The sequence below is a fragment of the Gossypium arboreum genome, chromosome 1 (assembly GCF_025698485.1).
Source record: "Gossypium arboreum isolate Shixiya-1 chromosome 1, ASM2569848v2, whole genome shotgun sequence".
In the NCBI taxonomy this organism is placed as follows: domain Eukaryota; kingdom Viridiplantae; phylum Streptophyta; class Magnoliopsida; order Malvales; family Malvaceae; genus Gossypium; species Gossypium arboreum.
The window spans coordinates 42,472,230-42,486,977 of NC_069070.1; the positions used below are offsets into that span (position 1 = coordinate 42,472,230).

General features: G+C 40.7%; 1 non-coding gene across 1 annotated transcript; it reads right to left on the bottom strand.

Moving 5' to 3' along the window:
• Window positions 1-11,296: 11,296 nt before the first annotated feature.
• On the bottom strand, window positions 11,297-11,403 carry LOC128282221 (small nucleolar RNA R71). Its single transcript, XR_008272433.1, has one exon. It is a non-coding gene; the product is annotated as a small nucleolar RNA R71 (small nucleolar RNA).
• Between the last annotated feature and the right edge of the window lie 3,345 nt (window positions 11,404-14,748).

A 14,748-nucleotide genomic window follows, 5' to 3' on the forward strand; every position in this document is an offset into this window, starting at 1 on the left:
GAAGAAACCCGTCGGGACCATTACTGTTAGATAGTGAGATTGACCGCATAGTCCGCAGAAATCAAAGAGAAATAAGGTGAAGCTTACAATTCACAAAGGAAGAGCAAAAGGATGATACTTCTACCACAACCGAGGATATGGTTGATGTGACATCTTGATTTTCGGATTTATTCGCGGTTTTCAATATTTTGTAAAGATTTTAAAATTTTGTATTTGGATGTGAAATTAATATTTTGAGTAGGTAAATGGGCTTATAGAGGGCCCATGTGTTGGCCAAAACCCGGTTGAATTTTTGAATTTTTGGACTTAGGAGTTAGGGGTTCTGGCTAGATGGCCCTTGTATAGAGTTATGGGTAAATTGCATCACAAAAACAGCCTTAGTAGAGTGGCAAGGGTGACACCACTAGGCTCCTAAAAAGATGGCGTGTGGAGCATTGGGGAAGGCATGGGATCGATTCCCTGTGTTGACAAATAGATGCATTTATTTTTAAGTGCAGGAGGGCTAGTGTTGGAGTCCAGGTGGATTCTGCTAAAGGAGAGTTTGGATCAGTCCAAACGCTTGGATTGAGTGATAAGGGGAGAGATTTAAGGGATTTGGAGAGAGGCTAAGAGTTGGCCGAATTAGGGGAATTAGAAAGGGGATTTCGGCAGAGGGGTATTAGGTTAGTATTTCGGCACTTAGGGTGTTGAGTGGTGCCGTTTTCTTTTGCTGAAACACCTTAGGGTTGTTCTTTTCTCTCTTTTCCTCTCTACCCGAAACCACCATTCTTTTTATTCTTCTTTCTTCATTTTCTTCTTCAAAACCGTTCATCAAACCTGCTGTTCATCAACACTTGTGCCGAAACCACAAAAGTCGAAACCTCGAAAAATACATTAGTTGTGCCGATTTCTTCCAAGCCAAATCCTTCGATATTTTTGTGCCTAATAAATGAAAATCATCCTTTCTAAACTCTAGAGACCTGTCGGCAATTCTACATCCAGGTTATAGTTTTATATTGTCATTTCCTTTATCACCCAAAAGCCGAAAAACCATAGATTTGGGGGTTTTTAGCCGAAACTTCAAAACTCCGGGAGTCGAGTTCTACCGTCATTTGAAAGATAAATCTACACCAGATTGCGTGGAGATCAAAAAGGAGTAAGGGGTAAGTGTTCATCATCTCAGATCTGGTCCTATTTTACAAAGTTAGGAAAAGCCGAAGTCCCTAAAATCTAGGGAGGCTGTCGATTTGGGTATGTGGCTCTAAGGGTTTTTAACTGATGTTTTCTGTCAATAATTAGTGTCTTCTTAAGTGTTGGATTGAAGGCGTGGGTTGTTGGAGCAATCGGATTCGGAGCTAGCTATCGATTTTGGCAAAAAGGTAAGGTTTCAAAGGCTTTTAGGGACATGGTTTGATCATGGATAAGTAGGTTGTGGGTTTAGTGATTATGGTTTGTAAATAAGAACTATGCTAATCAATTGTAGGACATCGGAAGAGATCTCAGTAGCAGTCGTCGCGAATTAGGTGTGTACCGAACACCCTTTTTTAGTTCAATTCGGTAAAAGCCGAAATACTGAAATTCCAGCATTTCATGGACTTGTGGGTATGTGAATGCTCTCAAGACGTAGAGTAATTGTTAGATCTAGCACCACAAGGTGGTAAGTAAGTTTGTGTGACGCCTTAACGTACTTCGGAAAAAGAGGGCCTCGATGGGCCAAAAACTAGGCCCAATGGGCTTACGGACCAATATGGGTAAGAGAGGGGCAAATTAGCCTGTTAGTTAGATGGTGGAACCAAACTGCATAAAACTATTGAAAATTACTGAAGTAGCTTGTGTAGTTGCTAAGTTACGAAAATTACCCCTAAAGAGCAAAATTACCGATATACCCCTAGGGTTTAAATTGGCTAAACTGCATGATTGATTAATACTGTATTTTACATGATATGCTTTTATTAATATCTTGCATGGGATTGGGGTATTGATGGAGGAAGTATTGAAAGTGGTTCATCCACGTCTTGGAGGCTTTGCCTCAACTTATCGATATTTGAGCGGCGTTGTCGCAAGCTGTGGAGTGTAGAAATTTGGGTGGGTTGAGATATTCCCACATGGAGTGTAGGGGTGAATGCACGGTGCAGTGTAGCGGTTGGTGGGTTGAGTAGTCTCCCCAGATGGGTTTGCATGCATTACTACTATTGTTACCTATGTTACTGAACTAGGCCTATGGGCCACACTGTTATGTAAAAAGGGGCTAAGGCCTTGCTACTATATTCTGGAAAGGGCTTCGGTCCACTGTGTACTGTTATCTGAATAGGGTTTAGGCCCAATGGGCTCGAGCTAATTTGGGCTTTGGATGGGTTTCTATATGCACTGAGTTTCCCAAACTCACCCCTTCCTATTCCATCCTTGCAGGAGAGCCCTAGTTGGTGGACTTGGAGCTGGGCGGGATTTAGAGTGGCCATGAAGATTGATTGCCGGATTTAATAAGTTTAGCATTTAATTTGGATTATTTTTATTATGCTTAAAGTTGTAATAAGGCCGCTCTTTTTAATTAATTTTATTTTGGGGATTATTAAACTGGTTAGCACTAGGGTTCGTTTTATAAAAAAAAAAACTACTTGCTTTTAAAAGATCACGATGACGTGCAAAGTTTCCGCAAAATAATTGTTTTTCCAAGAAAATAAATATTTTAAGCAGACTTGAACTTGTTTTAATATTCGTAGACACGTAACCTGCTTAAAGTGTGGCAATGGATGTATGCATGTCTAGGAGTGGATCCGGGAAGAGCTTGGTACTTAAGCGGTCCTACAAGACTCACCTCCTCTTTTCTGGCTTCCTACCTGGTGCACAGCTTCCATTCACTTTAACTTAAAACAAGAACTGATTTTTGCTAAACTCTAAACAAAGAATTTAGATACACACATGTTTTTTTGAAACATCTCCATGTGACATACTAAATTCGGCCGTAACGTCTGGGCCGGGTTTGGGGTGTTACATTTAGTGGTATCAGAGCCTGGTTGCAACAACTCGACTGTGGATCGGGTCCGAAAATCTTTTCAAAAAAAAATTTCTATAAGTTTTCGAAGATGTTCAAAGTTTTTCTATTGTTAAACGGGGTTAAATCAATAGTTTTAAAATAAAAGTGTTTTCAAATCAAATCTTTTTATTTTCGATAAATGAAAACATGGGTATTTTTAAAAAAAAAATTTGGACTGATAAGGAAGTGGCACACTGAATCCCCGGCACCAAGTCTGTAAGTGTTCTTTTTCTGGTTTAAATATTTATATGGAATGGATGGAAATAATATCGTAGATAGTCTTGAGCCTTAGAGATAGTGCTATTGATAATGTAGTATTAGGGCTACAAAGCGGGACCGTAGCTAAATTGTGATTATGCGAAAATAACTCAAACTCTATCTGCTCATAAGACATTACGTAATAACAAAGTGAAACCAATAAACTAATGTCATAAAATTCGAATCAGATAAATCGTTATGAGTACAAGGGTTACTCGAGGAAGAGGTCGTGGTCGAGGCCGAGGTAGCACCCAAGCTGGATCTGCCTCATCTGAACACATACCAGCTGGCGAGGCACGTCCACCACCGGTTAATGAAAATGGGTCGTATGACCGGGCCGCAAGGGATGACGCTTTGTCTCAGGCCATGTTGAGGGTTTTGGAAAGGGTGGCCGAAGCTAACATCGGGCCCATGAATAAGGGGTCCATTTATGAACGACTTTAGGCTAACGGAGCTGAGATTTTTAGGGGCATATCTGGAGTGGCCCCAAATGTGGCTGAGTACTGGTTGGAAGCCACAGAGCGGATCATGGATGACCTAGACTACTCAGTAGAACAGAAGTTGAAAGGGGCGGTGTCGTTGCTGCGGGATGAAGCGTATCAGTGGTGGATTACTGTGAGAGAGGGTACCCCAGCTGAGAGGGTAACATGGGAGCTGTTCAAATAGACCTTTAAGGCAAAATATTTTGGAGCTAGCTATGTGGATGCACGCAGAAAGGAGTTCTTGAAACTGACTCAGGGAAATAAGACCATTGTTGAATCTGAGGCGGAGTTTCTACGATTGAGTCGGTATGCTAATGGCATCGTTTCCACTGAATACGAGCGCAGCGTTCGTTTTGAGGATGGCCTCAGAGATGAGTTAATAGTGCTCATAGCTCCGCAGAGAGAGCGAGATTTCACTGCACTGGTAGAGAAGGCTAAGATAGCCGAGGAGGTGAAGCAAATCGAACGGAAGAATCGTGATAGGGATCGAAATCGATTCAGGAGGGATGCTGGACCAGTGGGTGCTGCAAATCGAAATGTTAAGAGAGCTAGGATGGAGGAACCGGTTCGAGCAGTTCCGGTGAACACAGGTAGATCGCAAGCTTGTAGGGATTGTGGCAGAACGCATCAAGGAGAGTGCTGGAAGCTTTCTGGGGCTTGTCTTCGTTGTGGGTCTAAGGAGCATAGGATTAAGGATTGTCCTAGGAGGGCCACTCAGGCTCAGGGGGCCGAACAAGGGGCTGTGCGACCAGCTCAACCTGTGAGGGATGGACCGCCGCTGCCAAGAGGTCGTGGACAAGGTCGCGGTGGTAATGGCCATGGACGTGGGGCACCCAGCAGGGGTATTGGTAACGTGGATGCTCGTCAGCCAGCTTTGATGTATACTGCTCGTCACCGCAAGGAGGGTGACGCACCTGATGTCATAACCGGTACGTTTTTTATATATGGTGTACCTTATACTGCTCTGATCGATGTGGGATCAACCCATTCATATGTGGCATATAACATTTCTAAGGCACTGGGTGTGCACTTCGAGGAGACTGTGTGTGGGGTGTCTGTGATAAGTCCTTTAGGTCATTCGGTTAAGGTAGAGAAACTCTTCAAGGAGGTGCCTCTAGAGATTCAAGGCGGGGTTTTCTGTGGGGATTTGATGGAGTTACCGCTTAAAGAATTCGATTTGATACTAGGGATGGATTGGTTGACCAAGCATAAGGCAACGTTGGATTGTGCAGCTAAGAGGATGGTGTTAAGGACTGTCAATGATGAAGAGGTAATGATTATTGGAGAACGAAGGGATTACTTATCCAATGTAGTATCGGCGTTGAGGGCTAAGAAACTGATGCACAAGGGGTGCGAGGCATATCTGACTTTGGTAAGCCAAGCTGAAACTGAGGATTTGACTGTGGAGACCATCAGAACTGTTAGGGAATTCCAGGATGTTTTTCGGGAAGAGCTTCCTGGATTGCCTCCGAATCGGGAAGTTGAGTTTTGAATCGTTTTGTTGCCTGGAACAGCTCCAGTATCTATTGCACCCTATAGGATGGCACCGAAGGAGTTAGTGGAACTGAACGCTCAAATTCAAGAGTTGTTAGATAGAGGCTTCATTAGGCCTAGTGTGTCTCCTTGGGGAGCACCGGTCCTGTTTGTGAAAAAAAGGACGGAACGATGCGCATGTGCATTGATTATCGCCAGTTGAAAAAACTGATGATTAAGAATAAGTATCCACTACCAAGGATTGACGATCTGTTTGACCAGCTTAGGGGAGCTTCAGTATTCTCCAAAATCGATCTTCGTTCTAGATACCATCAGCTAAGGGTAAAAGAAGGGGATATTCATAAGACGGCATTCCAAACTCGATATGGACATTATGAGTTTGTGGTCATGCCGTTTAATTTGACGATTTAACGCACTGCAGACTTTTATGGATCTAATGAATCGAGTATTCCAACCTTACTTGGATCGGTTCAGTAGTCGTCTTTATCGATGATATCTGGTATACTCAAACGGAGGCGAAGCATGATGAGCATCTCCGTATTGTGCTGCAAGTGTTAAGGGAAAAGGAGCTCTATGCAAAATTCAGCAAGTGTGAATTCTGGTTGAGGGAGGTAACCTTCCTAGGGCATGTGGTCTCTGCCGAGGGGATTAAGGTGGATCCTCGTAAAATTGAAGCAATTCTGGAATGGAAGCCACCTAGGTCGGTATCAGAAATTCGGAGTTTTCTAGGGTTAGCAGGTTACTACAAAAGGTTTGTGGAGGGTTTGTCAGTGATGGCGGCACCCTTGACAAAACTCATAAGGGAAGGAGTACCATTTGTCTGGACCGAGAAACAGCAAAAAGCTTTTGATCGGTTGAAAAAGGTATTGACCGAAGCGCCAGTGTTAATTCAACCGGTGTCTGGGAAGGACTTTACTATATACAGCAATGTGTCGCATGTGGGGTTAGGTTGCGTACTGATGTAAGAGGGCAAGGTGGTCGCTTATGCATCGCGACAGCTTAAGGCTCATGAGGTGAATTACCCTACGCATGATTTGGAGCTAGAAGCGGTGATTTTTGCGTTAAAAATTTGGAGACACTACTTATATGTGGAAAAGTGCATCATATACACAGATCATAAGAGCCTAAAGTATTTGTTGACTAAGAAGGAGTTGAACCTTAGGCAACGAAGATGGGTGGAGTTGCTTAAAGACTACGACTGTTCGATAGAGTACCACACAGGAAAGGCTAATGTGGTGGCGGATGCGTTGAGTCGAAGGGTTGTTACTGATTTGAGAGCCTTGTTCGCGCGTTTAAGTCTGTACGACGATGGAAGCTTGTTGGCAGAACTGTAAGTAAGGCCTACTTGGACTGAGCAGATTAGGGAAAAACAGTTGAAGGACGATTCATTAGGTCTTCAGTTCCAGCAAGTTAAGAATGCTGAGAACGAGGATTTTGGGTTGAACACTGAAGGAGTTCTGTGCTTTTGTGGAAGGGTTTGTATTCCAAAGGACCCCGAATTGAGGCAGTTAATTCTAAAAGAGGCTCATAGTGGACTCTGTGCCATGCATCCTGGGGGGAATAAGTTATATCGAGACTTGCGAAAGGTGTACTGGTGGCCCAGATTAAAACTAGAGGTGACTGAAGTTGTTGGGAAATGTCTGACGTGCTAGCAGGTTAAGGCTGAGCACCAATTGCCTTCGGATTATCGCAACTCGTGAAAATTCCACTATGGAAGTGGGAAAGAGTAACAATGGACTTTGTGAGTGGGTTACCTTTGACACCCACCAAGAAAGATTCGGTGTGGGTGTTTGTGGATAGGTTAACAAAATCTGCTCATTTCATACCTGTTCGTACCGACTACTCACTGCAAAAGTTGGCCAAGTTATATGTGGCGGAGGTAGTGCGACTGCATGGGGTGCCAGTGTCGATAATTTCTGATCGAGACCTTAGGTTTACATCTCGATTTTGGCAGAAGTTGCAGGAAGCCTTGGGTACATGATTGGATTTTAGCACCACTTTTCACCCACAGACAGATGGACAGTCAGAAAGGGTTATTCAGGTTTTGGAGGATATGTTAAGAAGTTGTATCATTGATTTTCGTGGAAGTTGGGAGGACTACTTGCTATTGGCAGAGTTTGCTTACAATAACAGCTATCAAGCAAGTATTCAGATGGCACCATATGAAGCGCTCTATGGGCGAAGATGTCGTACGCCGACGTGTTGGACAGAGTTGGGTGAACGATGAGTGCTTGGATCAAAATTGGTGGCAGACACTGAAAGCAAGGTTAGGCTGATAAGGGATCGGTTAAAGGAGGCATCGACAGATGTAAGTCGATATCGATCTGAAGCGCAAAGAGATTGAGTTCATTGTTGGGGATATGGTTTTCTTGAAGGTTTCCCTTGGAAGAAAATTTTGAGATTTGGTAAGAAGGGTAAGTTGAGCCCACGGTTTATTGGGCCTTACCGAATTGTTAAACAGGTTGGACCGGTGGCTTATCAGCTAGAGTTACCACGAATCGCATCGTATCCACGACATTTTCATGTATCCATGCTTTGGCGGTATCGATCGACCCAACTCACATCATACCGATTGCGTAAATCGAGGTACAATCGATTTAACTTCAAGAGGAACCGTGCAAATACTTGATCGTGACGTTAAGGTGTTGAGAAGGAAATCAGTTCCACTAGTGAAAGTACTTTGGAGGAACCATGGCAAAGAAGAAGCTACTTGGGAGGCGAGGAGGCTATCGTCAAACAGTACCTCAACTGTTCTAATAAGGTAAAATTTCGAGGTCAAAATTTCTTTAAGGAGGGTAGAGTTGTAACATCCTGATTTTCGGATTTATTCGCGGTTTTCAATATTTTGTAAAGATTTTAAAATTTTGTATTTGGATGTGAAATTAATATTTTGAGTAGGCAAATGGGGTTATAGAAGGCCCATGTGTTGGCCAAAACCCGGTTGAATTTTTGAATTTTTAGACTTAGGAGTTAGGGGTTCTGGCTAGATGGCCCTTGTATAGAGTTATGGGTAAATTGCATCACAAAAAGAGCCTTAGTAGAGTGGCAAGGGTGATGCCACTAGGCTCCTAAAAAGATGGCGTGTGGAGCATTGGGGAAGGCATGGGATCGATTCCCTGTGTTGACAAATAGATGCATTTATTTTTAAGTGCAGGAGTGGTAGTGTTGGAGTCCAGGTGGATTTTGCTAAAGGAGAGTTTGGATCAGTCCAAATGCTTGGATTAAGGAGTGATAAGGGGAGAGATTTAAGGGATTTGGAGAGAGGCTAAGAGTTGGCCGAATTAGGGGAATTAGAAAGGGGATTTCGGCAGAGGGGTATTAGGTTAGTATTTCAGCACTTAGGGTGTTGAGTGGTGCCGTTTTCTTTTGCTAAAACACCTTAGGGTTGTTCTTTTCTCTCTTTTCCTCTCTAGCTGATACCACCATTCTCTCTATTCTTCTTTCTTCAGTTTTCTTCTTCAAAACCGTTCATCAAACCTGCTGTTCATCAACATTTGTGCCGAAACCACAAAATCCAAAACCTCAAAAAGTACATTAGTTGTGCCGATTTCTTCCAAGCCAAATCCTTCGATATTTTTGTGCCTAATAAACGACAATCATCTTTTCTAAACTCTAGAGACCTGTCGGCAATTCTACATCCAGGTTATAGTTTCATATTGGCATCTCATTCATCACCCAAAAGCCAAAAAACCATAGATTTGGGGGCTTTTAGCCGAAACTTCAAAACTCCGGGAGTCGAGTTCTACCATTGTTTGAAAGATAAATCTGCACCAGATTGCGTGGAGATCAAAAAGGAGTAAGGGGTAAGTGTTCATCATCTCAGATCTGGTCCTATTTTACAAAGTTAGGAAAAGCTGAAGTCCCTAAAATCTAGGGAGGCTGTTGATTTGGGCATGTGGCTCTAAGGGTTTTTAACTGACGTTTTCTGTCAATGATTAGTGTCTTCTTAAGTGTTGGATTGAAGGCGTGGGTTGTTGGAGCAATCGGATTCGGAGCTAGCTATCGATTTTGGCAAAAAGGTATGGTTTCAAAGGCTTTTAGGGACATGGTTCGATCATGGATAAGTAGGTTGTGGGTTTAGTGATTATGGTTTGTAAATAAGAATTGTGCTAATCAATTGTAGGACATCGGAAGAGATCTCGAGAGCGATCGTCATGAATCGGTGTGTACTAGAACACCCTTTCTTAGTTCAATTTGGCAAAAGCCGAAATGCCAAAATTCTGGCATTTCATGGACTTGTGGGTATGCGAATGCTCTCAAGACATAGAGTAATTGTTAGATCTAGCACCGCAAGGTGGTAAGTAAGTTTGTGTGACGTCTTAACGTACTTCGAAAAAAGAGGGCCTCGATGGGCCAAAAACTAGGCCCAATGGCCTTACGGACCAATATGGGTAAGAGAGGGGCAAATTAGCTTGTTAGTTAGATGGTGGAACCAAACTGCATAAAACTGTTGAAAATTACTGAAGTAGCTTGTGTAGTTGCTAAGTTACGAAAATTACCCCTAAAGAGCAAAATTATCGATATACCCCTAGGGTTTAAATTGGCTAAACTGCATGATTGATTAATACTGTATTTTACATGATATGCTTTTATTAATATCTATTGCATGGGATTGGGGTATTGATGGAGGAAGTATTGAAAGTGGTTCATCCACGTCTTGGAGGCTTTGCCTCAACTTATCGATATTTGAGCAGCGTTGTTGCAACTGTGGAGTGTAAATTTGGGTGGGTTGAGATATTCCCACATGGAGTGTAGGGGTGGTACAGGTGCAATGTAGCGGTTGGTGGGTTGAGTAGTCTCCCTGGATGGGTTTGCATGCATTACTACTATTGTTACCTATGTTCTTGAACTAGGCCTATGGGCCACTTGTTATGTAAAAAGGGCTAAGGCCTTGCTATCTTGATTCGGAAAGGGCTTGGTCCATTGTGTAATCGTTATCTGAATAGGGCTTAGGCCCAATGGGCTCGAGTGATTTGGGCTTTGGATGGGTTTCAGATGCATCGAGTTTCCCAAACTCACCCTTCCTATTCCATCCTTGCGGTGAGCCCTAGTTGGTGGACTTGGAGTGGGCGGGATTGAGAGTGGCCATGAAGATTGATTGCTTGGATTTAATAAGTTTAGCATTTAATTTGGATTATTTTTATTATGCTTAAAGTTGTAATAAGGCCGCTCTTTTTAATTAATTTTATTTTGGGGATTATTAAACTGGTTAGCACTAGGGTTCGTTTTATAAAAAAAAAACTACTTGTTTTTCAAAGATCACGATGACGTGCAAAGTTTTCGCAAAGTAAATGTTTTTCCAAGAAAATAAATATTTTAAGCAGACTTAAACTTGTTTTAATATTCGTAGACACGTAACCTGCTTAAAGTGTGGCAATGGATGTGTGCATATCTAGGAGTGGATCCGGGAAGAGCTTGGTACTTAAGCGGTCCTATAAGACTCACCTCCTCTTTTCTGGCTTCCTACCTGGTGCACAGCTTCCATTCACTTTAACTTAAAACAAGAACTGATTTTTGCTAAACTCTAAACAAAGAATTTAGATACACACATGTTTTTTTGAAACATCTCCATGTGACATACTAAATTCGGCCGTAACGTCTGGGCCGGGTTTGGGGTGTTACAGTTGAAAACCAAGAAAATCCACTACCTCCTGCGATTGCTGTTAATCAAAATCCTACTCCGCGCACTATTTCTGATTATGCTAAACCTTCTTTAACAGGAATTGAATCGAGCATAGTTAGACCTATTGTAGCTACAAATACTTTTTAACTGAAACCTAACACAATTCAAATGATACAGAAATTTGTTTAGTTTGATGGTTTGCAGGACGAAGATCCCAACGCTCACTTGGCAAACTTTTTGGAACTATGTGATACATTTAAAATTAATGGCATTTCTGATGATGCCATTCGCCTTTGGTTATCCCCTTTTTCATTGAAAAATAAAGCTAAAAAGTGGTTGAATTTGTTACCACGAGGGTCAATCACTACTTGGGAACAAATGATCGAAAAGTTTTTATTAAAATATTTTTCGCCGGGTAAAATGGCTAACTTATGTAATGATACCTCTTCTTTTGTGCAGATGGATTTAGAAACACTCTACGATGCATAGGAGAGATACAAGGACCTCTTGAGAAGATGCCCTCACCATGGGTTACCACTCTGGCTACAGATTCAAACGTTTCATAATGGCCTGAATCCTTTGACTCGACAAACCGCTGGTGGAACCATCAATAATAAGACACCTGAAGATGCTTATGAATTTATAGAAGAGATGTCACTGAATAATTATCAGTGGCAAGTCATGAGGACAAAGCCCACAAAAGCAGCTAGCGTTTATAACGTCGATTCAGTAACCATGCTCTCTAATCAAGTAGAACTCTTGAATAAGAAAATTGACGGTTTTCTTAATTCTTCACCTAGTAATGCAGTGCAAAGCAAGTAGAGGTGGATCGAGCAATCCTGATTACCCACCCTATGGCCACAATATGGAGAACGAGTAGTTAAATTACATGGGTAATAATCCTCGATCTCAAAATAATCCTTATAATAATACTTACAATGCAGGTTGGAGGAACACCCAAATTTCTCATGGGGAGGCCAAGGAAATCAGCGACCACCACCACCTCTAGGCTTCCAACAACCACCCTACCAACAAGAGAAAAGGTGAACCTTGAGGAGATGCTAACAAAATTCATCTCGGTGTTAAAAACTTGTTTTTAGAATACTGAGCAGCACTTAAAAATCAACAAGCATCGATCCAAGGGCTCGAAACTCAGATAGGTCAGCTCGCTAAATTGATATCTGAACACCCACAAGGTAGCCTGCCGAGTAACACTGAATCTAACCCAATGGAGCAAATCAATGCAATTACCATTAAAGATGAGGAAGGGTTAGTTGCACCTAAACCAGAACCGAGGCAAGAAATTATGGTAAGTAAAGGTAAGGGTGAGGTGGACCAAAATGACCAGAAACCGGTAAGTAAAGAGTACAAACCTCGTGTGCCATACCCAAACGCGACAAGGAAAGACCGTATAGAAGAACAATTTGGTAAATTCTTTAAATTATTAAAGAAGTTACATATTAACTTACCATTTATTGAAGCTCTTTTGTAAATGCCAAATGCATTCAAATTCTTAAAGGAGCTTTTAACAAATAAGTGGAAGTTGGATGAGGCGTCGCATGTGGAATTAAATGCGGTTTGCTCAGCCATAATATAGAATAAGTTGGGCAACAAATTAAAAGATCCAGGGAGTTTTACAATTCTCTGTTTAATTGGTAGCCTAGGCGTAAATAATGCTTTGGTTGATTTAGGGGCTAGTATCAATATCATGCCTTACAAAATGTTTAAACAACTAGGTATTGGGAAACCCAAAAAAACTAGGATGAGTATTCAATTAGCCAATAAAACAATCAGATTTCCTAGGAGGATTATTGAAGATGTACTCATTAAAGTTGACAAATTTATATTCCCAGTTGATTTCATTGTTCTAGATATAGAAGAGGATAGTAATGTTCCTTTAATTTTTGGGAGGCCCTTTTTAGCAACCACTGGAACAATAATTGATGTTGGCACGAAGACAAAACAATCACCCTTCAAGCTCGTAATTCGAGTAACACATCAAAAATTGAAAGTGGTTGTATAAATCATTCTACTAAAACTGAGCATGTGGTGCAACCTACTTTGTAGGAAATAAGTTCGAAAAACCTACATGAGCCATGTTCAAGCAACAACAAAGGACCCATCTATGACGAACGAAGGCTACAAATCAAAGAACTAGATGAATGGCGGACACAGAAACTGAAAACACCCGATAAACCGAAACTAAGCCAGGACGAACTGATATGATCCGCCTCAGGGTGAGTCGAGTCGTATGCGAGTTTGCCTGATCATCTACGAAGAAGTATCGTTCGATTTGTTCAAAGGATGTTTTAAATGAATAAAGGCGGAAGCTATGTAAAAAGAGTTCAAAGATGGGTTTATGGATATGAAGTTTATGTAGGTTCGGTTATAGAAAAATAATAAAAGATGGAGATATATATAGTAATTGGACAACAAAAAACGGATGTAAAGTGAATTGATGGTTCGATTATGATGAAATGAAAGGATGGAATGGAATGGAATGAAAATGATCTCAAAAACAAACACGAACTAATATTAGAAAATATTGACCCAAATGCTTATAAGTTTTAAAGGTGGTCGGATGGAGAATAGGAGAACCTCGACCCACTACTTAGAAAAGTAGGAACCTTGGTATAAGGGTGAACACCACACTATTTGATAGTGATAAGTTTAGGATAAAGAAGAAGGTAGGTTGATGCCACTAGTGACCTAGATAAGCCAACGAGTTCTTCAACGAAATATGAGAGAAAGAAATCTCACAAATTTCATATAAGTTCAATAATGTTTTTAAACTAAGCAAAAAGATTCCTTTACAAAGGCTGATTTCACCTATTTATAGTGCTAAAATAGGCTAGCTGAATGGTCATAAACATTCAACTTAATGTGCCAATTAAAAGCTGAAATTTAATTCAAGTCTTTTAACATTCTTGAGCCAAATAACTCCACCCTTGAATTCACTTTAATTCAGCTGAATGAATGACTTTAAGTGCTTGAAAATGACTCTTAAGTTAGACCTTGGTCAGCTGAATGGACACCATCTTCTTAATCAGCTTCTTAATGATGTTTGAATGCTTGAAATAACCTTTGAAATGGAAGAAACGGCTGGTAGTGGAAAGGTTGCTGCCAAAATTAATTTGGATGATAAAATGCTCCTTAAACCTCCTTTAAATGATGTATAAAACATCCCTTGTAACAGCCACTTCATTTGTAACCGAAAATGACTTAAAAAGTCACTTTATTTAAGGTGTAACAGCCCTTGCAATGTAACGGTTATGACTTGAAAAGACTCCTGCAATAAATACATTAAAATAAGCTTATTAAATACATGTAAACACTTATTAAACATAACACACATTAATACTTAACTTAGATAAATGAACTATGCATTAATTATTCCAGCAACTAGTTAATTAAAGAAGCATCATTAAATAAACTTAACTCATGCATTAATAAATAATCCTAGGAACTAGATTAATTAAAAGTAACACTTATTAAGTAAACTAAGATGAGTTGAATAAATGTCCAACAACTCATTTATTAAACTAAGATGCTTAAATGCATGGTTTGAAATGCAAACTAAATGAACAAATGAGTACTTAATGCAAGACTTAATTTAATGATGCAGGCTTATACTAACATGGGAGTTACATAATGCATGACTTTATTAAATGCAGAACACATAATGCATGTCATAATTAAAATATATAGATCAATAATGCATGAAATTAACTAAAGATGCATTTAATTACAAACGGCATAATTAATGACTAAAGTATTGAGTTGGATCGATCTCAAAACAAATAAAAATTGAAATTATGAATGGGCGAGATCAATTCAGAAGCACTTTTTTTTTATTCTTCAGAATATAGCAGACAGAA